This window comes from Durio zibethinus, chromosome 19 (genome assembly GCF_047325235.1).
Source record: "Durio zibethinus cultivar Kanyao isolate XHJ-2024 chromosome 19, ASM4732523v1, whole genome shotgun sequence".
Lineage (NCBI taxonomy): Eukaryota > Viridiplantae > Streptophyta > Magnoliopsida > Malvales > Malvaceae > Durio > Durio zibethinus.
The window spans coordinates 12,050,906-12,076,585 of NC_143180.1; positions in this window are offsets into that span (position 1 = coordinate 12,050,906).

Here is a 25,680-nt window from a genome sequence, read left to right on the forward strand (position 1 = left end):
GTTTTAAAATTGTAAAAAAGAAATAAAAAAAAGGTGTGAACAAAAAGATTTAAGAAAAAAATAAAAAATGAAAATACAAAATATATAAAATAAAATTTGAGAAAAAAAATGAGAAAAAGAAGAGGCAAAAATATGAAATAAAACAAAAAGAAAAAATTTATTAAAAATTTTAAAACAAAGAAAAAAGTGAACAAAAGAGAATGAAGCAGATAAAAAAAATTAAATAAAAGAAGAAAAATTTGAAAGAAGAAAAAGTTAATGAAAAATTATAAAAATGCAATAAAAAATAACCAAGAAAGATAAAAGAAAAAAAGATAGAAAAATAAAAAATTCCAAAACTTTATAACAATTTATGAAATTATAAATAAAGAAAGAAAATTAAAGCAAAAGAAAAAAGATAAATAAAGCACAAAAAAAGAAAAAAAAAACAAAAATACAACAAAAAATAAAAAGTAAGAAAATGAAAAAGGACAAAAATTGAAAAAAAATTTGAAAAATGAAATGAAATGACAAAATGAAAAAAAAATTAGTTTAAAAAATACAAAAAATTGAAAAACATGTAAGACCAAACAATATAAAAAGTCAGACAAAAAATTAAAAAAGAGAAAAGTTTATACAAAATAAAAGAAGGTATGAGAATTTAAAAACGCAAATAAGAAACGAAAGGAAAATTGTGGAAAAAAAAAAGAAAAGACAAACGATTTGGAATAAAAAATAGAAAAATAAAATTTTGAAAACAACGAAAAAATTAAAACAAGTGAAAATGAAAGCATATGAAAAAAAGCAAAAAGAAAGAAAATTGTGAAGGGAAAAAGTTATTAAAAAATTACAAAGTAGAAAAAAAGAAAATAAAAAAATAAATTAAGAGAAAAAATTAAACAAAATTCCAAAAAATGAAAAAATAAAAATAAACAAAGTAAGAAAATAAAAAATTAGCGAATCAAAAAAATATAGAAAGACAAAATGAATAAAAATTTCAAATTTAAAATGAAAAAAACTTTTAGTTTAAAATGTACAAAGAAAAAGAAAAAAAAAATAACAAATAGAGGAAAAAGATATAAAATATGAAAGATGAAAAATAAAATAAAAGAAAGAGCACAAAAAAAGAAGTTTGAGGTTTTAAAATTATAAAAAAGAAATAAAAAAAGGTGTGAACAAAAAGATTTAAGAAAAAAAGAAAAAATGAAAATACAAAATATATAAAATAAAATTTGAGAAAAAATGAGAAAAAGAAGAGGCAAAAATATGAAATAAGAGAAAAAGAAAAAATTTATGGAAAATTTTAAAACAAAGAAAAAAGTGAAAAAAAAAGAAAGAAAGCACATAAAAAAAAGTAAATAAAAGAAGAAAAATTTGAAAGGAGAAAAAGTTAATGAAAAATTATAAAAATGCAATAGAAAATAACCAAGAATGATAAAAAAAAAAAGATAGAAAAATAAAAAATTCCAAAACTTTATAACAATTTATGAAATTATAAAAAAAGAAAGAAAATTAAAGCAAAAGATAAAAGATAAATAAAGCACAAAAAAAGAAAAAGAATATAAAAAGTAAGAAAATGAAAAAGGACAAAAATTGAATAAAAATTTCAAAAATGAAAAAAAAATAGTTTAAAAAATACAAAAAATCGAAAAACATATAAGGCCTAACAATATAAAAAGTCAAACAAAAAATTAAAAAAGAGAAAAGTTTATGCAAAATAGAAAAAAAAGTATGAGAATTTAAAAACGCAAATAAGAAATGAAAGGAAATTCGTGGGAAAAAAAAAGAAAAGAGAAAAGATTTGGAATAAAAAACAGAAAAATAAAAATTTTTAAAACAACGAAAAAATTAAAACAAGTAAAAATGAAAGCATATGATAAAAAAAGCAAAAAGAAGGAAAATAGTTATTAAAAAATTACAAAGTGGAAAAAAAAGAAAATAAAAAAATAAATTACGACAAAAAATTAAATAAAATACCAAAAATGGAAAATGTAAAAATAAACAAAGTAAGAAAATAAAAAATTAGCGAATCAAAAAAATATAAAAAGACAAAATGAATAAAACTTTTAGTTTAGAATGTACAAAGAAAAGGAAAAAAAATATAAAAAATAGAGGAAAAAGATATAAAATATGAAAGATGAAAAATGAAATAAAAGAAAGTGCACAAAAAAAGAAGTTTAAGGTTTTAAAATTATAAAAAAGAAATAAAAAAAGATGTGAACAAAAAGATTTAAGAAAAAAATAAAAAAAGAAAATACAAAATATATAAAATAAAATTTGAGAAAAAAATGAGAAGAAGAAGAAAAAAATAAAAAAAGAAGAGGCCAAAATATGAAATAAAACAAAAATAAAAAATTTATGGAAAATTTAAAAACAAAGAAAAAGGTGAACAAAAAAGAATTAAAGCACATAAAAAAAAGTAAATAAAAGAAGAAAAATTTGAAAGGAGAAAAAGTTAATGAAAAATTATAAAAATGCAATAGAAAATAACCAAGAACGATAAAAGAAAAAAAGATAGAAAAATAAAAAATTCCAAAACTTTATAACAATTTATGAAATTATAAAAAAAGAAAGAAAATTAAAGCAAAAGAAAAAGATAAATAAAGCACAAAAAAAAGAAAAAAAAACAAAAATACAACAAAAAAATAAAAAGTAAGAAAATGAAAAAGGACAAAAATTGAATAAAAATTTCAAAAATGAAATCGAATGACAAAAGGAAAAAAAATTAGTTTAAAAAGTACAAAAAATTGAAAAACATATAAGACCTAACAATGTAAAAAGTCAGACAAAAATTTAAAAAAGCAAAAAGTTTATGCAAAATAAAAGAAGGTATGAGAATTTAAAAATGCAAATAAAAAATGAAAGGAAATTTGTGGAAAAAAAAAAGAAAAGACAAAACATTTGGAATAAAAAACAGAAAAATAAAAAATTTTAAAACAATGAAAAAATTAAAATAAGTAAAAATGAAAGCATATGAAAAAAATGCAAAAAGAAGGAAAATTGTGAAGGAAAAAAGTTATTAAAAAATTACAAAGTGAAAAAAAATAGAAAATAAAAAAATAAATGAAGAGAAAAAATTAAATAAAACTCCAAAAAAGGAAAAAATAAAAATAAAAAAATAAAAAATTAACGAATCAAAAAAATATAAAAAGATAAAATGAATAAAAATTTTAAATATAAAATGGAAAAAGCTTTTAGTTTACAATGTACAAAGAAAAGGAAAAAAATATATAACAAATAAAGGAAAAATATATAAAATATGAAAGATGAAAAATAAAATAAAAGAAAGTGCACAAAAAAAGAAGTTTGAGGTTTTGAAATTATAAAAAAGAAATAAAAAAAAGGTGTGAACAAAAAGATTTAAGAAAAAAATAAAAAATGAAAATACAAAATATATAAAATAAAATTTGAGAAAAAAATGAGAAAAAGAAGAGGTAAAAATATGAAATAAAAGAAAAAGAAAAAAATTTATAGAAAAAAAGTGAACAAAAAAGAATGAAAGCACATAAAAAAAGTAAATAAAAGAAGAAAAATTTGAAAGAAGAAAAAGTTAAGGAAAAATTATAAAAATGCAATAGAAAATAACCAAGAATGATAAAAGGAAAAAAGATAGAAAAATAAAAAATTCCAAAACTTTATAACAATTTATGAAATTATAAATAAAGAAAGAAAATTAAAGCAAAAGATAAAAGATAAAAAAAGCACAAAAAAACAAAAAGAATATAAAAAGTAAGAAAATGAAAAAGGACAAAAATTGAATAAAAAATTCAAAAATAAAAAAAAATAGTTTAAAAAATACAAAAAATCGAAAAACATATAAGGGCTAATAATATAAAAAGTCAGACAAAAAATTAAAAAAGAGAAAAGTTTATGCAAAATAAAAAAAAAGTATGAGAATTTAAAAACGCAAGTAAGAAATGAAAGGAAATTCGTGGGAAAAAAAAAGAAAAGAGAAAAGATTTAGAATAAAAAACAGAAAAATAAAAATTTTTAAAACAACGAAAAAATTAAAACAAGTAAAAATGAAAGCATATGAAAAAAAAAGCAAAAAGAAGGAAAATTGTGAAGGGAAAAAGTCATTAAAAAATTAAATAAAATACCAAAAAAGGAAAATATAAAAATAAACAAAGTAAGAAAATAAAAAATTAGCGAATCAAAAAAATATAAAAAGACAAAATGAATAAAACCTTTAGTTTAGAATGTACAAAGAAAAAGAAAAAAAAATAGCAAACAGAGGAAAAAGATATAAAATATGAAAGATGAAAGATGAAAAATGAAATAAAAGAAAGTGCACAAAAAAAGAAGTTTGAGGTTTTAAAATTATAAAAAAGAAATTAAAAAGGTGTGAACAAAAAGATTTAAGAAAAAAATAAAAAATGAAAATACAAAATATCTAATATAAAATTTGAGAAAAAAATGAGAAAAAGAAGGGGCAAAAATATGAAATAAAACAAAAAGAAAAAAGTGAACAAAAAAGAATGAAAGCACATAAAAAAAGTAAATAAAAGAAGAAAAATTTGAAAGGAGAAAAAGTTAATGAAAAATTATAAAAATGCAATAGAAAATAACTAAGAATGATAAAAGAAAAAAAGATAGAAAAATAAAAAATTCCAAAACTTTATAACAATTTATGAAATTATAAATAAAGAAAGAAAATTAAAGCAAAAGATAAAAGATAAAAAAAGCACAAAAAAACAAAAAGAATATAAAAAGTAAGAAAATGAAAAAGGACAAAAATTGAATAGAAATTTCAAAAATGAAAAAAAAATAGTTTAAAAAATACAAAAAATCGAAAAACATATAAGGCCTAATAATATAAAAAGTCAAACAAAAAATTAAAAAAGAGAAAAGTTTATGCAAAATAAAAAAAAAAGTATGAGAATTTAAAAACGCAAATAAGAAATGAAAGGAAATTCGTGGGAAAAAAAAAAAGAAAAGAGAAAAGATTTGGAATAAAAAACAGAAAAATAAAAAATTTTTAAAACAAAGAAAAAATTAAAACAAGTAAAAATGAAAGCATATGGAAAAAAAAAAGAAAAAGCAGGAAAATTGTGAAGGGAAAAAGTTATTAAAAAATTACAAAGTGGAAAAAAAAAGAAAATAAAAAAATAAATTATGAGAAAAAATTAAATAAAATACCAAAAATGGAAAATGTAAAAATAAACAAAGTACGAAAATAAAAAATTAGCGAATCAAAAAAATATAAAAAGACAAAATGAATAAAACTTTTAGTTTAGAATGTGCAAAGAAAAAGAAAAAAAATATAACAAATAGAGGAAAAAGATACAAATTTTGAAAGATGAAAAATGAAATAAAAGAAAGTGCACAAAAAAAGAAGTTTGAGGTTTTAAAATTATATAAAAGAAATAAAAAAAGAAAATACAAAATATATAAAATAAAATTTGAGAAAAAAATGAGAAGAAGAAGAAAAAAATAAAAAATTAAGAGTAAAAAATATGAAATAAAACAAAAAGAAAAAAATTTATAGAAAATTTTAAAACAAAGAAAAAAGTGAACAAAAAAAAATGAAAGCACATAAAAAAAGGAAGAAAAATTTAAAAGGAGAAAAAGTGAATGAAAAATTAAAAAAATGCTGTAGAAAATAACCAATAATGATAAAAGAAAAAAAGATAGAAAAATAAAAAGAGTCTAAAACTTTATAAAAATTTATGAAATTATAAACAAAGAAAGAAAATAAAATAAGAAAAAAAATAAAGCGAAAGAGAAAAGATAAATAAAGCACGAAAAAGAAAAAAACAAAAATAGAACAAAAAATATAAAAAGATGAAAGATGAAAAATAAAATAAAAGAAAGTGCACAAAAAAAGAAGTTTGAGGTTTTAAAATTATAAAAAAGAAATAAAAAAAAGGTGTGAACAAAAAGATTGAAGAAAAAAATAAAAAATGAAAATACAAAATATATAAAATAAAATTTGAGAAAAAAATGAGAAAAAGAAGAGGCAAAAATATGAAATAAAACAAAAAGAAAAAAGTGAACAAAAAAGAATGAAAGCACATAAAAAAAGTAAATAAAAGAAGAAAAATTTGAAAGGAGAAAAAGTTAATGAAAAATTATAAAAATGCAATAGAAAATAACCAAGAATGATAAAAGAAAAAAAGATAGAAAAATAAAAAAATCCAAAACTTTATAACAATTTAGGAAATTATAAATAAAGAAAGAAAATTAAAGCAAAAGAAATAAGATAAAAAAAGCACAAAAAAACAAAAAAAATATAAAAAGTAAGAAAATGAAAAAGGACAAAAAATGAATAAAAATTTCAAAAATGAAAAAAAAAATAGTTCAAAAAATACAAAAAATCGAAAAACATATAAGGCCTAACAATATAAAAAGTCAGAAAAAAAATTAAAAAAGAGAAAAGTTTATGCAAAATAAAAAAAAAGTATGAGAATTTAAAAACGCAAATAAGAAATGAAAGGAAATTCGTGGGAAAAAAAAAGAAAAGAGAAAAGATTTGGAATAAAAAATAAAAAAATAAAAATTTTTAAAACAACAAAAAAATTAAAACAAGTAAAAATGAAAGCATATGAAAAAAAAAGCAAAAAGAAGTAAAATTGTGAAGGAAAAAAGTTATTAAAAAATTACAAAGTGGAAAAAAAAAAGAAAAGAAAATAATAAATTACAAGAAAAAATTAAATAAAATACAAAAAATGGAAAATGTAAAAATAAACAAAGTAAGAAAATAAAAAATTAGTGAATCAAAAAAATATAAAAAGACAAAATGAATAAAACTTTTAGTTTAGAATGTACAAAGAAAAAGAAAAAAAATAAAAAATAGAGGAAAAAGATATAAAATATGAAAAATGAAAAATGAAATAAAAAAAAGTGCACAAAAAAAGAAGTTTGAGGTTTTAAAATTATAAAAAAGAAATAAAAAAAGATGTGAACAAAAAGATTTAAGAAAAAAATAAAAAATACAAAATATATAAAATAAAATTTGAGAGAAAAATAAAAAATGAAGAGGAAAAAATATGAAATAAAACAAAAAGAAAAAAATTTATAGAAAATTTTAAAACAAAGAAAAAAGTGAACCAAAAAAAAAAATGAAAGCACATAAAAAAAGGAAGAAAAATTTAAAAGGAGAAAAAGTGAATTCAAAATTAAAAAAATGCAATAGAAAATAACCAATAATGATAAAAGAAAAAAAGATAGAAAAATAAAAAGAGTCCAAAACTTTATAAAAATTTATGAAATTATAAATAAAGAAAGAAAATAAAATAAGAAAAAAATTAAAGCAAAAGAGAAAAGATAAATAAAGCACGAAAAAAGAAAAAAAAACAAAAATAGAACAAAAAATATAAAAAGATGAAAGATGAAAAATAAAATAAAAGAAAGTGCGCAAAAAAAGAAGTTTGAGGTTTTAAAATTATAAAAAAGAAATAAAAAAAAGGTGTGAACAAAAAGATTGAAGAAAAAAATAAAAAATGAAAATACAAAATATATAAAATAAAATTTGAGAAAAAATGAGAAAAAGAAAAGGCAAAAATATGAAATAAAATAAAAAGAAAAAAGTGAACAAAAAAGAATGAAGGCACATAAAAAAAGTAAATAAAAGAAGAAAAATTTGAAAGGAGAAAAAGTTAATGAAAAATTATAAAAATGCAATAGAAAATAACCAAGAATGATAAAAGAAAAAAAGATAGAAAAATAAAAAATTCCAAAACTTTATAACAATTTAGGAAATTATAAATAAAGAAAGAAAATTAAAGCAAAAGAAAAAAGATAAAAAAAGCACAAAAAAACAAAAAAAATATAAAAAGTAAGAAAATGAAAAAGGACAAAAATTGAATAAAAATTTCAAAAATGAAAAAAAAAATAGTTCAAAAAATACAAAAAATCGAAAAACATATAAGGCCTAACAATATAAAAAGTCAGACAAAAAATTAAAAAAGAGAAAAGTTTATGCAAAATAAAAAAAAAGTATGAGAATTTAAAAACGCAAATAAGAAATGAAAGGAAATTCGTGGGAAAAAAAAGAAAAGAAAAAAGATTTGGAATAAAAAACAGAAAAATAAAAAATTTTAAAACAACGAAAAAATTAAAACAAGTAAAAATGAAAGCATATGAAAAAAAAAAGCAAAAAGAAGGAAAATTGTGAAGGGAAAAAGTTATTAAAAAATTACAAAGTGGAAAAAAAAAAGAAAATAAAATAATAAATTACGAGAAAAAATTAAATAAAATACAAAAAATGGAAAATGTGAAAATAAAAAAATTAAGAAAATAAAAAATTAGCGAATCAAAAAAATATAAAAAGACAAAATGAATAAAATTTTTAGTTTAGAATGTACAAAGAAAAAGAAAAAAAAATAGAGGAAAAAGATATAAAATATGAAAGATGAAAAATGAAATAAAAGAAAGTGCACAAAAAAAGAAGTTTGAGGTTTTAAAATTATAAAAAAGAAATAAAAAAAGATGTGAACAAAAAGATTTAAGAAAAAAATAAAAAAAGAAAATACAAAATAGATAAAATAAAATTTGAGAAAAAAATGAGAAGAAGAAGAAAAAAAATAAAAAATGAAGAGGAAAAAATATGAAATAAAACAAAAAGAAAAAAATTTATAGAAAATTTTAAAACAAAGAAAAAAGTGAACAAAAAAAAATGAAAGCACATAAAAAAAGGAAGAAAAATTTAAAAGGAGAAAAAGTGAATGAAAAATTAAAAAAATGCAGTAGAAAATAACCAATAATGATAAAAGAAAAAAAGATAGAAAAATACAAAGAGTCCAAAACCTTATAAACATTTATGAAATTATAAATAAAGAAAGAAAATAAAATAAGAAAAAAATTAAAGCAAAAGAGAAAAGATAAATAAAGCACGAAAAAAGAAAAAAAACAAAAATACAGCAAAAAATATAAAAAGATGAAAGATGAAAAATAAAATAAAAGAAAGTGCCCAAAAAAAGAAGTTTGAGGTTTTAAAATTATAAAAAAGAAATAAAAAAAAGGTGTGAACAAAAAGATTGAAGAAAAAATAAAAAATGAAAATACAAAATATATAAAATAAAATTTGAGAAAAAAATGAGAAAAAGAAGAGGCAAAAATATGAAATAAAACAAAAAGAAAAAAATGAAAGCACATAAAAAAAGTAAATAAAAGAAGAAAAATTTGAAAGGAGAAAAAGTTAATGAAAAATTATAAAAATGCAAAAGAAAATAACCAAGAATGATAAAAGAAAAAAAGATAGAAAAATAAAAAATTCCAAAACTTTATAACAAGTTAGGAAACTATAAATAAAGAAAGAAAATTAAAGCAAAAGAAAAAAGATAAAAAAAGCACAAAAAAACAAAAAAATATAAAAAGTAAGAAAATGAAAAAGGACAAAAATTGAATAAAAATTTCAAAAATGAAAAAAAAAAATTCAAAAAATACAAAAAATCGAAAAACATATAAGGCCTAACAATATAAAAAGTCAGACAAAAAATTAAAAAAGAGAAAAGTTTATGCAAAATAAAAAAAAATGTATGAGTATTTAAAAACGCAAATAAGAAATGAAAAGAAATTCATGGGAAAAAAAAGAAAAGAGAAAAGATTTGGAATAAAAAATAAAAAAATAAAAATTTTTAAAACAACGAAAAAAAAAGCAAAAAGAAGGAAAATTGTGAAGGAAAAAAGTTATTAAAAAATTACAAAGTGGAAAAAAAAAAGAAAATAAAATAATAAATTAAGAGAAAAAATTAAATAAAATACGAAAAATGGAAAATGTAAAAATAAACAAAGTAAGAAAATAAAAAATTAGCGAATCAAAAAAATATAAAAAGACAAAATAAATAAAACTTTTAGTTTAGAATGTACAAAGAAAAAGAAAAAAAAAATAAAAAATAGAGGAAAAAGATATAAAATATGAAAGATGAAAAATGAAATAAAAGAAAGTGCACAAAAAAAGAAGTTTGAGCTTTTAAAATTATAAAAAAGAAATAAAAAAAGATGTGAACAAAAAGATTGAAGAAAAAAATAAAAAAAGAAAATACAAAATAGATAAAATAAAATTTGAGAAAAAAATGAGAAGAAGAAGAAAAAAATAAAAAATGAAGAGGAAAAAATATGAAATAAAACAAAAAGAAAAAAATTTATAGAAAATTTTAAAACAAAGAAAAAAGTGAGCAAAAAAAAAAATGAAAGCACATAAAAAAAGGAAGAAAAATTTAAAAGGAGAAAAAGTGAATGAAAAATTAAAAAAAGGCAATAGAAAATAACCAATAATGATAAAAGAAAAAAGATAGAAAAATAAAAAGAGTCCAAAACTTTATAAAAATTTATGAAATTATAAATAAAGAAAGAAAATAAAATAAGAAAAAAATTAAAGCAAAAGAGAAAAGATAAATAAAGCACGAAAAAAGAAAAAAAACAAAAATACAACAAAAAATATAAAAAGATGAAAGATGAAAAATAAAATAAAAGAAAGTGCACAAAAAAAGAAGTTTGAGGTTTTAAAATTATAAAAAAGAAATAAAAAAAAGGTGTGAACAAAAAGATTGAAGAAAAAAATAAAAAATGAAAATACAAAATATATAAAATAAAATTCGATAAAAAAATGAGAAAAAGAAGAGGCAAAAATATGAAATAAAACAAAAAGAAAATAGTGAACAAAAAAGAATGAAAGCACATAAAAAAAGTAAATAAAAGAAGAAAAATTTGAAAGGAGAAAAAGTTAATGAAAAATTATAAAAATGCAATAGAAAATAACCAAGAATGATAAAAGAAAAAAAGATAGAAAAATAAAAAATTTCAAAACTTTATAACAATTTAGGAAATTATAAATAAAGAAAGAAAATTAAAGCAAAAGAAAAAAGATAAAAAAAAGCACAAAAAAAAAAAAAATATAAAAAGTAAGAAAATGAAAAAGGACAAAATTTGAATAAAAATTTCAAAAAAGAACAAAAATAGTTCAAAAAATACAAAAAATCGAAAAACATATAAGGCCTAACAATATAAAAAGTCAGACAAAAAATTAAAAAAGAGAAAAGTTTATGCAAAATAAAAAAAAAGTATGAGAATTTAAAAACGCAAATAAGAAATGAAAGGAAATTCGTGGGAAAAAAAAAGAAAAGAGAAAAGATTTGGAATAAAAAACAGAAAAATAAAAATTTTTAAAACAACGAAAAAATTAAAACAAGTAAAAATGAAAGCATATGATAAAAAAAGCAAAAAGAAGGAAAATAGTTATTAAAAAATTACAAAGTGGAAAAAAAAAAGAAAATAAAAAAATAAATTACGACAAAAAATTAAATAAAATACCAAAAATGGAAAATGTAAAAATAAACAAAGTAAGAAAATAAAAAATTAGCGAATCAAAAAAATATAAAAAGATAAAATGAATAAAACTTTTAGTTTAGAATGTGCAAAGAAAAAGAAAAAAAATATAACAAATAGAGGAAAAAGATACAAATTTTGAAAGATGAAAAATGAAATAAAAGAAAGTGCACAAAAAAAGAAGTTTGAGGTTTTAAAATTATATAAAAGAAATAAAAAAAGAAAATACAAAATATATAAAATAAAATTTGAGAAAAAAATGAGAAGAAGAAGAAAAAAATAAAAAATTAAGAGTAAAAAATATGAAATAAAACAAAAAGAAAAAAATTTATAGAAAATTTTAAAACAAAGAAAAAAGTGAACAAAAAAAAATGAAAGCACATAAAAAAAGGAAGAAAAATTTAAAAGGAGAAAAAGTGAATGAAAAATTAAAAAAATGCTGTAGAAAATAACCAATAATGATAAAAGAAAAAAAGATAGAAAAATAAAAAGAGTCTAAAACTTTATAAAAATTTATGAAATTATAAACAAAGAAAGAAAATAAAATAAGAAAAAAAATAAAGCGAAAGAGAAAAGATAAATAAAGCACGAAAAAGAAAAAAACAAAAATAGAACAAAAAAGATAAAAAGATGAAAGATGAAAAATAAAATAAAAGAAAGTGCACAAAAAAAGAAGTTTGAGGTTTTAAAATTATAAAAAAGAAATAAAAAAAAGGTGTGAACAAAAAGATTGAAGAAAAAAATAAAAAATGAAAATACAAAATATATAAAATAAAATTTGAGAAAAAAATGAGAAAAAGAAGAGGCAAAAATATGAAATAAAACAAAAAGAAAAAAGTGAACAAAAAAGAATGAAAGCACATGAAAAAAGTAAATAAAAGAAGAAAAATTTGAAAGGAGAAAAAGTTAATGAAAAATTATAAAAATGCAATAGAAAATAACCAAGAATGATAAAAGAAAAAAAGATAAAAATATAAAAAATTCCAAAACTTTATAACAATTTATGAAATTATAAATAAAGAAAGAAAATTAAAGCAAAAGAAAAAAGATAAATAAAGCACAAAAGAACAAAAAAAAAATACAACAAAAAATATAAAAAGTAAGAAAATGAAAAAGGACAAAAATTGAATAAAAATTTTAAAAATAAAAAAAAAAACAGTCCAAAAAATACAAAAAATTGAAAAGCATATAAGGCCTAACAATATAAAAAGTCAGACAGAAAATAAAAAAAGAGAAAAGTTTATGCAAAATAAAAAAAAAGTGTGAGAATTTAAAAACGCAAATAAGAAATGAAAGGAAATTCGTGGAAAAAAAAAAGAAAAGACAAAAGATTTGGAATAAAAAACAGAAAAATAAAAATTTTTAAAACAACGAAAAAATTAAAACAAGTAAAAATGAAAGCATATGAAAAAAAAAAAGCAAAAAGAAGGAAAATTGTGAAGGGAAAAAGTTATTAAAAAATTAAATAAAATACCAAAAAAGGAAAATATAAAAAAAACAAAGTAAGAAAATAAAAAATTAGCGAATAAAAAATAATATAAAAAGACAAAATGAATAAAACCTTTTAGTTTAGAATGTACAAAGAAAAAGAAAAAAAAAACAAATAGAGGAAAAAGATATAAAATATGAAAGATGAAAAATGAAATAAAAGAAAGTGCACAAAAAAAGAAGTTTGAGGTTTTAAATTTATAAAAAAGAAATTAGAAAAAGGTGTGAACAAAAAGATTTAAGAAAACAATAAAAAATGAAAATACAAAATATATAAAATAAAAATTGAGGAAAAAGAAGAGGAAAAAATATGAAATAGAACAAAAAGAAAAAAATTTATAGAAAAAAGTGAACAAAAAAAAATGAAAGCACATAAAAAAAGTGAAAAAAAGAAGAAAAATTATAAAAATGCAATAGAAAATAACCAAGAATGATAAAAGAAAAAAAGATAGAAAAATAAAAAATTCCAAAACTTTATAAAAATTTATGAAATTATAAATAAAGAAAGAAAATAAAATAAGAAAAAAAATTAAAGCAAAAGAAAAAAGACAAATAAAGCACGAAAAAAGAAAAAAAAACAAAAATACAACAAAAAATATAAAAAGTAAGAAAATAAAAAGGACAAAAGTTGAATAAAAATTTCAAAAATGAAATGAAATGACAAAATGAAAAAAAAATTAGTTTAAAAAATACAAAAAATTGAAAAACATATAAGACCTAACAATATAAAAAGTCAGACAAAAAATTAAAAAAGAGAAAAGTTAATGCAAAATAAAAAAAAAGTATGAGAATTTAAAAATGCAAATAAGAAATGAAAGGAAATTCGTGGAAAAAAAAAAGAAAAGACAAGATTTGGAATAAAAAACAGAAAAATAAAAAAATTTTAAAACAACGAAAACATTAAAACAAGTAAAAATGAAAGCATATGAAAAAAAAGCAAAAAGAAGAAAAATTGTGAAAGGAAAAAGTTATTAAAAAATTACAAAGTGGAAAAAAAAAGAAAATAAAAAAATAAATTACGAGAAAAAATTAAATAAAATACCAAAAAAGGAAAATGTAAAAATAAACAAAGTAAGAAAATAAAAAATTAGCGAATCAAAAAAATATAAAAAGAAAAAATGAATAAAACTTTTAGTTTAGAATGTACAAAGAAAAAGAAAAAAAAATATAACAAATAGAGGAAAAAGATATAAAATATATGAAAGATGAAAAATGAAATAAAAGAAAGTGCACAAAAAAAGAAGTTTGAGGTTTTAAAATTATTAAAAAGAAATAAAAAAAGATGTGAACAAAAAGATTTAAGAAAAAAATAAAAAAAGAAAATACAAAATATATAAAATAAAATTTGAGAAAAAAATGAGAACAAGAAGAAAAAAATAAAAAATGAAGGGGAAAAAATATGAAATAAAACAAAAAGAAAAAAATTTATAGAAAATTTTAAAACAAAGAAAAAAGTGAACAAAAAAAATGAAAGCACATAAAAAAAAGAACAAAAATTTAAAAGGAGAAAAAGTTAATGAAAAAATAAAAAAAATGCAGTAGAAAATAACCAAGAATGATAAAAAAAAAAGATAGAAAAATAAAAAGACTCCTATAATTTAAAAAAATTTATGAAATTATAAATAAAGAAAGAAAATAAAATAAGAAAAAAATTAAAGCAAAAGAGAAAAGATAAATAAAGCACGAAAAAAGAAAAAAAACAAAAATACAACAAAAAATATAAAAAAATGAAAGATGAAAAATAAAATAAAAGAAAGTGCACAAAAAAAGAAGTTTGAGGTTTTAAAATTATAAGAAAGATTGAAGAAAAAAATAATAAACAAAAAATGACAATACAAAATATATAAAATAAAATTTGAGAAAAAGAAGAGGTAAAAATATAAAATAAAACAAAAAGAAAAAAGTGAACAAAAAAGAATGAGACCACATAAAAAAAGTAAATAAAAGAAGAAAAATTTGAAAGGAGAAAAAGTTAATGAAAAATTATAAAAATGCAATAGAAAATAACCAAGAATGATAAAAGAAAAAAAGATAGAAAAATAAAAAAATTCCAAAACTTTATAACAATTTATGAAATTATAAATAAAGAAAGAAAATTAAAGCAAAAGAAAAAACATAAATAAAGCACAAAAAAAAAACAAAAATTGAATAAAAATGAAAAAAAAATAGTTTAAAAAATACAAAAAATTGACAAACATATAAGGCCTAACAATATAAAAAGTCAGACAAAAAATTAAAAAAGAGAAAAGTTAATGCAAAATAAAAAAAATGTGAGAATTTAAAAATGCAAATAAGAAATGAAAGGAAATTTGTGGAAAAAAAAAGAAAAGACAAAAGATTTGGAATAAAAAACAGAAAAATAAAAAATTTTTAAAACGAGGAAAAAATTAAAACAAGTAAAAATGAAAGCATATGAAAAAAAAAAGCAAAAAAAAGGAAAATTGTGAAGGGAAAAAGTTATTAAAAAATTACAAAGTGGAAAAAAAAAGAAAATAAAAAAATAAATTACGAGAAAAAATTAAATAAAATACCAAAAAAGGAAAATGTAAAAATAAAAAATTAGCGAATCAAAAAAATATAAAAAGACAAAATGAATAAAACTTTTAGTTTAGAATGTACAAAGAAAAAGAAAAAAAAATATAACAAATAGAGGAAAAAGATATCAAATATAAAAGATGAAAAATGAAATAAAAGAAAGTGCACAAAAAAAGAAGTTTGAGGTTTTAAAATTATAAAAAAGAAATAAAAAAAAGATGTGAACAAAAAGATGTAAGAAAAAAATAAAAAAAGAAAATACAAAATATATAAAATAAAATTTGAGAAAAAAATGAGAACAAGAAGAAAAAAATAAAAAATGAAGAGGAAAAAATATGAAATAAAAAAAAAGAAAAAAATTTATGGAAAATTTTAAAACAAAGAAAAAAGTGAACAAAAAAAATGAAAGCACATAAAAAAAAAGAAGAAAAATTTAAAAGGAGAAAAAGTTAATGAAAAATTAAAAAAATACAGTAGAAAATAACCAAGAATGATAAAAGAAAAAAAGATAGAAAAATAAAAAGACTCCTATAATTTAAAAAAATTTATGAAATTATAAATAAAGAAAGAAAATAAAATAAGAAAAAAATTAAAGCAAAAAAAAAAAGATAAATAAAGCACGAAAAAAAAAAAAAAACAAAAATACAACAAAAAATATAAAAAGATGAAAGATGAAAAATAAAATAAAAGAAATGCACAAAAAAAGAAGTTTGAGGTTTTAAAATTATAAGAGAGATTGAAGAAAAAAATAAAAAATAAAAAATGACAATACAAAATATATAAAATAAAATTTGAGAAAAAAATGAGAAAAAGAAGAGGCAAAAATATAAAATAAAACAAAAAGAAAAAAGTGAACAAAAAAGAATGAAAGCACATAAAAAAAGTAAATAAAAGAAGAAAAATTTGAAAGGAGAAAAAGTTAATGAAAAATTATAAAAATGCAATAGAAAATAACCAAGAATGATAAAAGAAAAAAAGATAGAAAAATAAAAAATTCCAAAACTTTATAACAATTTATGAAATTATAAATAAAGAAAGAAAATTAAAGCAAAAGAAAAAAGATAAATAAAGCACAAAAAAAAAAAAAAACAAAAATACAACAAAAAATATAAAAAGTAAGAAAATGAGAAAGGACAAAAATTGAATAAAAATGAAAAAAAAATAGTTTAAAAAATACAAAAAATTGAAAAACGTATAAGGCCTAACAATATAAAAAGTCAGACAAAAAATTAAAAAAGAGAAAAGTTTATGCAAAATAAAAAAAAGTATGAGAATTTAACAACGCAAATAAGAAATGAAAGGAAATTGGTGGAAAAAAAAAGGAAAAAAGAAAAGATTTGGAATAAAAAATAGAAAAATAAAAATTTTTAAAACAACGAAAAAATTAAAACATGTAAAAATGAAAGCATATGAAAAAAAAGCAAAAAGAAGGAAAATTGTGAAGGGAAAAAGTTATTAAAAAATTAAATAAAATACCAAAAAAGGAAAATATAAAAATAAACAAAGTAAGAAAATAAAAAATTAGCGAATCAAAAAAAAATATAAAAAGACAAAATGAATAAAACCTTTAGTTTAGAATGTACAAAGAAAAAGAAAAAAAAATAACAAATAGAGGAAAAAGATATAAAATATGAAAGATGAAAGATGAAAAATGAAATAAAAGAAAGTGCACAAAAAAAGAAGTTTGAGGTTTTAAAATTATAAAAAAAAATTAAAAAAAGGTGTGAACAAAAAGATTTAAGAAAAAAATAAAAAATGAAAATACAAAATATATAAAATAAAATTTAAGAAAAAAAAGAGGAAAAAATATGAAATAAAACAAAAAGAAAAAAGTGAACAAAAAAGAATGAAAGCACATAAAAAAAAGTAAATAAAAGAAGAAAAATTTGAAAGGAGAAAAAGTTAATGAAAAATTATAAAAATGCAATAGAAAATAACCAAGAATGATAAAAGAAAAAAAGATAGAAAAATAAAAAATTCCAAAACTTTATAACAATTTATGAAATTATAAATAAAGAAAGAAAATTAAAGCAAAAGAAAAAAGATAAATAAAGCACAAAAAAACAAAAGAAACAAAAATACAACAAAAAATATAAAAAGTAAGAAAATGAAAAAGGACAAAAATTGAATAAAAATGAAAAAATGAAAAAAAATAGTTTAAAAAATACAAAAAATTGAAAAACATATAAGGCCTAACAATATAAAAAGTCAAAGAAAAAATTAAAAAAGAGAAAAGTTTATGCAAAATAAAAAAAAAGTATGAGGATTTAAAAACGCAAATAAGAAATGAAAGGAAATTCGTAGAACAAAAAAAGAAAAGACAAAAGATTTGGAATAAAAAACAGAAAAATAAAACTTTTTAAAACAACGAAAAAATTAAAACAAGTAAAAATGAAAGCATATGAAAAAAAAGCAAAAAGAAGGAAAATTGTGAAGGGAAAAAGTTATTAAAAAATTACAAAGTAGAAAAAAAATAATAAAAAAATAAATTAAGAGAAAAAATTAAATAAAATACCAAAAAAGGAAAAAATAAAAATAAACAAAGTAAGAAAATAAAAAATTAGCGAATCAAAAAAATATAAAAAGACAAAAAAAATAAAAATTTCAAATAGAAAATGGAAAAAACTTTTAGTTTAGAATGTATAAAGAAAAAGAAAAAAAATATAACAAATAGAGGAAAAAGATATAAAATATGAAAGATGAAAAATAAAATAAAAGAAAGTGCACAAAAAAAAGTTTGAGGTTTTAAAGTTATAAAATAGAAATTAAAAAAAGGTGTGAACAAAAAGATTTAAGAAAAAAATAAAAATTGAAAATACAAAATATATAAAATAAAATTTGAAAAAAAGAAGAGGCAAAAATATGAAATAAAACAAAAAGAAAAAATTTATGGAAAATTTTAAAACAAAGAAAAAAGTGAACAAAAAAGAATGAAAGCACATAAAAAAAAGTAAATAAAAGAAGAGAAATTTGAAAGGAGAAAAAGTTAATGAAAAATTATAAAAATGCAATAGAAAATAAACCAAGAATGATAAAAGAAAAAAGGATAGAAAAATAAAAAATTCCAAAACTTTAAAACAATTTATGAAATTATAAATAAAGAAAGAAATTAAAGCAAAAGAAAAAAGATAAATAAAGCACAAAAAAACCAAAAAAAACAAAAATATAACAAAAAATATAAAAAGTAAGAAAATGAAAAAGGAAAAAAATTGAATAAAAATTTCAAAAATGAAAAAAAAAAGTTTAAAAAATACAAAAAATTGAAAAGCATATAAGACCTAACAATATAAAAAGTCAGACAAAAAATTAAAAAAGAGAAAAGTTTATGCAAAATAAAAAAAAAGTATGAGAATTTAAAAAAGCAAATAAGAAATGAAAGGAAATTCGTGGAAAAAAAAAGAAAAGACAAAAGATTTGGAATAAAAAACAGAAAAATAAAAAATTTTTAAAACAACGAAAAAATTAAAACAAGTAAAAATGAAAGCATATGAAAAAAAAAAGCAAAAACAAGGAAAATTGTCAAGGGAAAAAGTTATTAAAAAATTAAATAAAATACCAAATAAGGAAAATATAAAAATAAACAAACTAAGAAAATAAAAAATTAGCGAATCAAAAAAATATATAAAAAGACAAAATGAATAAAACCTTTACTTTAGAATGTACAAAAAAAAAAGAAAAAAAAATAACAAATAGAGGAGAAAGCTATAAAATATGAAAGATGAAAGATGAAAAATGAAATAAAAGAAAGTGCACAAAAAAAAAAGTTTGAGGTTTTAAAATTATAAAAAAGAAATTAAAAAAAGGTGTGAACAAAAAGATTTAAGAAAAAAATAAAAAATGCAAATACAAAATATATAAAATAAAATTTAAGAAAAAGAAGAGGCAAAAATATGAAATAAATCAAAAAGAAAAAAATTTATAGAAAAAAGTGAACAAAAAAAAATGAAAGCACATAAAAAAAGTGAAAAAAAGAAGAAAAATTATAAAAATGCAATAGAAAATAACCAAGAGTGATAAAAGAAAAAAAAATAGAAAAATAAAAAATTCCAAAACTTTATAAAAATTTATGAAATTATAAATAAAGAAAGAAAATAAAATAAGAAAAAAATTAAAGCAAAAGAAAAAAGACAAATAAAGCACGAAAAAAGAAAAAAAAAACAAAAATACAACAAAAAAATATAAAAAGTAAGAAAATAAAAAGGACAAAACTTGAATAAAAATTTCAAAAATGAAATGAAATGACAAAATGAAAAAAAAAATTAGTTTAAAAAAAATTGAAAAACATATAAGACCTAACAATATAAAAAGTCAGACAAAAAATTAAAAAAGAGAAAAGTTAATGCAAAATAAAAAAAAAAATATGAGAATTTAAAAATGCAAATAAGAAATGAAAGGAAATTTGTGGAAAAAAAAGGAAAAGACAAAAGATTTGGAATAAAAACCAGAAAAATAAAAAATTTTTAAAACAACGAAAAAATAAAAACAAGTGAAAATGAAAGCATATGAAAAAAAAGCAAAAAAAGAAAAATAAAAAAATAAATTACGAGAAAAAATTAAATAAAATACCAAAAAAGGAAAATGTAAAAATAAAGAAAGTAAGAAAATAAAAAATTAACGAATCAAAAAAATATAAGAAGACAAAATAAATAAAACTTTTAGTTTAGAATGTACAAAGAAAAAGAAAAAAAAATATAACAAATAGAGGAAAAAGATATAAAATATGAAAGATGAAAAATGAAATAAAAAAAGTGCACAAAAAAAGAAGTTTCAGGTTTTAAAATTATAAAAAAGAAATAAAAAACGATGTGAACAAAAAGATTTAAGAAAAAAATAAAAAAAGAAAATACAAGATATATAAAAAAAATTGAGAAAAAAATGAGAACAAGAAGAAAAAAATAAAAAATGAAGAGGAAAAAATATGGAATAAAACAAAAAGAAAAAAATTTATAGAAAATTTTAAAACAAAGGAAAAAGTGAACAAAAAAAATGAAAGCACATAAAAAAAAGAAGAAAAAGTTAAAAGGAGAAAAAGTTAATGAAAAATTATAAAAATGCAGTAGAAAATAACCAAGAATGATAAAAGAAAAAAAGATAGAAAAAAAAAAGACTCCAAAACTTTATAAAAATTTATGAAATTATAAATAAAGAAAGAAAATAAAATAAGAAAAAAATTAAAGCAAATGAAAAAAGATAAATAAAGCACGAAAAAAGAAAAAAAACAAAATTACAACAAAAAATATAAAAAGATGAAAGATGAAAAATAAAATAAAAGAAAGTGCACAAAAAAAGAAGTTTGAGGTTTTAAAATTATAAAAAAGAAATAAAAAAAAGGTGTGAACAAAAAGATTGAAGAAAAAAATAAAAAATGAAAATACAAAATATATAAAATAAAATTCGAGAAAAAAAATGAGAAAAAGAAGAGGCAAAAATATTAAATAAAACAAAAAGAAAAATGTGAACAAAAAAGAATGAAAGCACATAAAAAAAGTAAATAAAAGAAGAAAAATTTGAAAGGAGAAAAAGTTAATGAAAAATTATAAAAATGCAATAGAAAATAGCCAAGAATGATAAAAGAAAAAAAGATAAAAAAATAAAAAATTTCAAAACTTTTATAACAATTTATGAAATTATAAATAAAGAAAGAAAATTAAAGCAAAAGAAAATAGAGAAATAAAGCACAAAAAAAGAAAAGAAACAAATATACAACAAAAAATATAAAAAGTAAGAAAATGAAAAAGGACAAAAATTGAATAAAAATGAAAAAATGAAAAAAAAATAGTTCAAAAAATACAAAACATTGAAAAGCATATAAGGCCTAACAATATAAAAAGTCAGACAAAAAATTAAAAAAGAGAAAAGTTTATGCAAAATAAAAAAAAGTATGAGAATTTAAAAATGCAAATCAGAAATGAAAGGAAATTCGTGGAAAAAAAAAAGAAAAGACAAAAGATTTGGAATAAAAAACAGAAAAATAAAAATTTTTAAAACAACGAAAAAATTAAAACAAATAAAAATGAAGGCATATGAAAAAAAAGCAAAAAGAAGTAAAATTGTGAAAGGAAAAAGTTATTAAAAAATTACAAAGTAGAAAATAAAAAAATAAATTAAGAGAAAAAATTAAATAAAATACCAAAAAAGGAAAAAATAAAAATAAACAAACTAAGAAAATAAAAAATTAGCGAATCAAAAAAATATAAAAAGACAAAACGAATAAAAATTTCAAATATAAAATGGGAAAAACTTTTAGTTTAGAATGTACAAAGAAAAAGAAAAAAAATATCACAAATAGAGGAAAAAGATATAAAATATGAAAGATGAAAAATAAAATAAAAGAAAGTGCACAAAAAAAATTTATAAAATAGAAATTAAAAAAATGTGTGAAGAAAAAGATTTAAGAAAAATTTAAAAAATGAAAAAACAAAATATATAAAATAAAATTTGAGAAAAAGAAGAGGCAAAAATATGAAATAAAACAAAAAGAAAAAATTTATGGAAAATTTTAAAACAAAGAAAAAAGTGAACAAAAAAGAATGAAAGAACATAAAAAAAAGTAAATAAAAGAAGAGAAATTTGAAGGGAGAAAAAGTTAATGAAAAATTATAAAAATGCAATAGAAAATAAACCAAGAATGATAAAAGAAAAAATGATAGAAAAATAAAAAATTCCAAAACTTTATAACAATTTATGAAATTATAAATAAAGAAAGAAAATTAAAGCAAAAGAAAAAAGATAAATAAAGCATAAAAAAATAAAAAGTAAGAAAATGAAAAAGGGCAAAAATTGAATAAAAATTTCAAAAATGAAATGGAATGACAAAATGAAAAAAAAATTATTTTAAAAATACAAAAAATTGAAAATCATATAAGACCTAACAATATAAATAGTCAAACAAAAAATTAAAAAAGAGAAAAGTTTATGCAAAATAAAAAAAAAGTATGAGAAACGCAAATAAGAAATGAAAGGAAATTTGTGGAAAAAAAAAAGAAAAGGCAAAAGATTTGGAATAAAAAACAGAAAAATAAAAATTTTTAAAACAAAGAAAAAATTAAAACAAGTAAAATTGAAAGCATATGAAAAAAAAGCAAAAAGAAGGAAAATTGTGAAGGGAAAAAGTTATTAAAAAAATACAAAGTAGAAAATAAAAAGAAAATAAAAAAATAAATTAAGAGAAAAAATTAAATAAAATACCGAAAAAATAAAAAATAAAAATAAACAAAGTAAGAAAATAAAAAATTAGCGAATCAAAAAAATATAAAAAGACAAAACGAATAAAAATTTCAAATATAAAATAGGAAAATATTTTAGTTTAGAATGTACAAAGAAAAAGAAAAAAAATATAACAAATAGAGGAAAAAGATATAAAATATGAAAGATGAAAAATAAAATAAAAGAAAGTGCACAAAAAAGGAAGTTTGAGGCTTTAAAATTATAAAATATAAATTAAAAAAAGGTGTGAACAAAAAGATTTAAGAAAAAAATAAAAAATGAAAATACAAAATATATAAAATAAAATTTGAGAAAAAGAAGAGGCAAAAATATGAAATAAAACAAAGAGAAAAAATTTATGAAAAATTTTAAAACAAAGAAAAAAGTGAACAAAAAAGAATGAAAGCACATAAAAAAAAAGTAAATAAAAGAAGAGAAATTTGAAAGGAGAAAAAGTAAATGAAAAATCATAAAAATGCAATAGAAAATAAACCAAGAATGATAAAAGAAAAAAGGATAGAAAAATAGCAAAACTTTATAACAATTTATGAAATTATAAATAAAGAAAGAAAATTAAAGCAAAAGAAAAAAGATAAATAAAGCATAAAAAAATAAAAAGTAAGAAAATGAAAAAGGACAAAAATTGAATAAAAATTTCGAAAATGAAATGGAATGACAAAATAAAAAAAAATTATTTTAAAAATACAAAAAATTGAAAATCACATAAGACCTAACAATATAAATAGTCAGACAAAAAATTAAAAAAGAGAAAAGTTTATGCAAAATTAAAAAAAAAAGTATGAGAAACGCAAATAAGAAATGAAAGGAAATTTGTGGAAAAGAAAAGAAAAGACAAAAGATTTGGAATAAAAAACAGAAAAATAAAAATTTTTAAAACAACAAAAAAATTAAAACAAGTAAAAATGAAAGCATATGAAAAAAAAGCAAAAAGAAGGAAAATTGTGAAGGGAAAAAGTTATTATAAAAATGCAATAGAAAATAATAACCAAGAATGATAAAAGAAAAAAGGATAGAAAAATAAAAAATTCTAAAACTTTATAACAATTTATGAAATTATAAATAAAGAAAGAAAATTAAAGCAAAAGGAAAAAGATAAACAAAGCACAAAAAAATAAAAAGTAAGAAAATGAAAAAGGATAAAAATTAAATAAAAATTCCAAAAATGAAATGGAATGACAAAATGAAAAAAAAAATTATTTTAAAAATACAAAAAATTGAAAATCATATAAGACCTAACAATATAAATAGTCAAACAAAAAATTAAAAAAGAGAAAAGTTTATGCAAAATAAAAATAAAGTATGAGAAACGCAAATAAGAAATTAAAGGAAATTTGTGGAAAAAAAAAGAAAAGACAAAAGATTTGGAATAAAAAACAGAAAAATAAAAATTTTTAAAACAATGAAAAAATTAAAACTAGTAAAAATGAAAAGCATATGAAAAAAAAAGCAAAAAGAAGGAAAATTGTGAAGGAAAAAAGTTATTAAAAAATTACAAAGTAGAAAAAAAAAGAAAAAAAATAAATTAGGAGAAAAAATTAAATAAAATACCAAAAAAGGAAAAAATAAAAATAAACAAAGTAAGAAAATAAAAAATTAGCGAATAAAAAAAATATAAAAAGACAAAATGAATAAAAATTTCAAATATAAAATGGAAAAAACTTTTAGTTTAGAATGTACAAAGAAAAAGAAAAAATATATATAACAAATAGAGGAAAAAGATATAAAATATGAAAGATGAAAAATAAAATAAAATAAAGTGCACAAAAAAAGAAATTTGAGGTTTTAAAAATATAAAATAGAAATTAAAAAAAGGTGTGAACAAAAAGATTTAAGAAAAAAATACAAAATGAAAATACAAAATATATAAAATAAAATTTGAGAAAAAGAAGAGGCAAAAATATGAAATAAAACAAAAAGAAAAAATTTATGGAAAATTTTGAAACAAAGAAAAAAGTGAACAAAAAAGAATGAAAGTACATAAAGAAAAGTAAATAAAAGAAGAGAAATTTGAAAGGAGAAAAAGTTAAGGAAAAATTATAAAAATGCAATAGAAAATAACCAAGAATGATAAAAGAAAAAAGGATAGAAAAATAAAAAATTCCAAAACTTTATAACAATTTATGAAATTATAAATAAAGAAAGAAAATTAAAGCAAAAGGAAAAAGATAAATAAAGCACAAAAAAAATTAAAAGGTAAGAAAATGAAAAAGGACAAAAATTGAATAAAAATTTCAAAAATGAAATGGAATGACAAAATGAAAAAAAAATTATTTTAAAAATACAAAAAATTGAAAATCATATAAGACCTAACAATATAAATAGTCAGACAAAAAATTAAAAAAGAGAAAGTTTATGCAAAATAAAAAAAAAAGTATGAGAAACGCAAATAAGAAATGAAAGGAAATTTGTGGAAAAAAAAAGAGAAAAGACAAAAGATTTGGAATAAAAAACAAAAAAATAAAAATTTTTGAAACAACGAAAAAAAAAGCAAAAAGAAGGAAAATTGTGAAGGGAAAAAGTTATTAAAAAATTACAAAGTAGAAAAAAAAGAAAATAAAAAATTAAATAAAATACCAAAAAAGGAAAAAATAAAAATAAACAAAGTAAGAAAATAAAAAATTAGCGAATCAAAAAAATATAAAAAGACAAAATGAATAAAAATTTCAAATATAAAATGGAAAAAACTTTTAGTTTAGAATGTACAAAGAAAAAGAAAAAAAATATAACAAATAGAGGAAAAAGATCTAAAATATCAAATATGAAAAATAAAATAAAAGAAAGTGCACAAAAAAAGAAGTTTGAGGTTTTAAAGTTATAAAATAAAAATTAAAAAAAGGTGCGAACAAAAAGATTTAAGAAAAAAAAATGAAAATACAAAATATATAAAATAAAATTTTAGAAAAAGAAGAGGCAAAAATATGAAATAAAACAAAAAGAAAAAATTTATGGAAAATTTTAAAACAAAGACAAAAGTGAACAAAAAAGAATGAAAGCACATAAAAAAATGTAAATAAAAGAAGAGAAATTTGAAAGGAGAAAAAGTTAAGGATAAATTATAAAAATGCAATAGAAAATATCCAAGAATGATAAAAGAAAAAAGGATAGAAAAATAAAAAATTCCAAAACTTTATAACAATTTATGAAATTATAAATAAAGAAAGAAAATTAAAGCAAAAGGAAAAA